This window comes from Ursus maritimus, unplaced genomic scaffold (assembly GCF_017311325.1).
Source record: "Ursus maritimus isolate PB19 unplaced genomic scaffold, ASM1731132v1 scaffold_2, whole genome shotgun sequence".
NCBI lineage: Eukaryota > Metazoa > Chordata > Mammalia > Carnivora > Ursidae > Ursus > Ursus maritimus.
The window spans coordinates 40,392,875-40,393,793 of NW_024424452.1; the positions used below are offsets into that span (position 1 = coordinate 40,392,875).

At 66.1% G+C, this 919-nt stretch overlaps 1 long non-coding RNA gene across 1 annotated transcript; it reads left to right on the top strand.

The window, feature by feature from the left end:
- Positions 1-11: 11 nt before the first annotated feature.
- Positions 12-876, top strand: LOC121103913. The gene is made up of 2 exons (XR_005836198.1): positions 12-458; positions 555-876. It is a non-coding gene; the product is annotated as an uncharacterized LOC121103913 (long non-coding RNA).
- Positions 877-919: the final 43 nt, after the last annotated feature.

Sequence of the window (919 nt, forward strand, 5' to 3'; positions counted from 1 at the left end):
TCTCTGTTCAGGCTGAGCTGGCTGACCGGCCCAATCCCCCCACCCGCCCTCTGCCCGCTGACCCGGTGGTGAGGCGCCCAAAGGTAACAGTGTGGGGAGAGAAGGGCGCAGCCTCTCCCCACCCAGGGCTGTCGTGCTAATAGCCCTGGCAGTGGTGTCCATGGTGAGATGCCCCCTCTGTGCGTGCGGACACACACCCTGGTGTCCTTTAACGGTGACAGGTTTGGAACGAAGGTGACCTCTAGAGCCGGCCCCACAAGCTGGTGTTCCCCAGCAACAGGGGTGGGCCACATGACATCCCCTCCCAAGCCAGCTTCCTGCTTTCTCTCTCACTCTCAGGGGCCTGCCAAGCCCCCACCCCCAAGGAAGCCACTGCCTGCCAACCCCCAGGGCAGGCGCCCTTCGGGTGACCTGCCTGGCCCAGGAGATGGAATCCCGCCCCTAGCGGTACCGGCCAGGTAGGCGAGGAAGGGTGCGGAGGATGCCTGCGCAGTGCCAATGGTCTGGGGTAAGGGGGACCTCTGACCTTTTTTCTCGATTTCACTGCACCCCAGGCCTGCGCCCCCGCCCCCAGCAGCGTCCTCGCTCTACCTCTGACCTCTGCTGAGGTTCCGCTGCCTGCAGCCCGGACTTAGGACTTCAAGAGGCAGACTGGCCCCTGGAGTCCCCCGAGATGACCGAAGGAGCCAGAGCCTGGACACGGCGGAGCAGGCACCTTAAGACCCTGGGGCACCTCCACGCGCCGACGAGCAGCACCCTAGGGACCCGCCCACGCAGTTGCTGCTGGGGGTGGGGAGGGGCTGGGCGCCGGACTGGGCTGAGGGAGGTGCACACAGCCTGTCCCTGATCTGGTGCAATAAACGTGAGGTCTGGGGAGCGTGCCTTGGACTTTGTCCGCCCAGGGGAGGCCGGGTCGCCC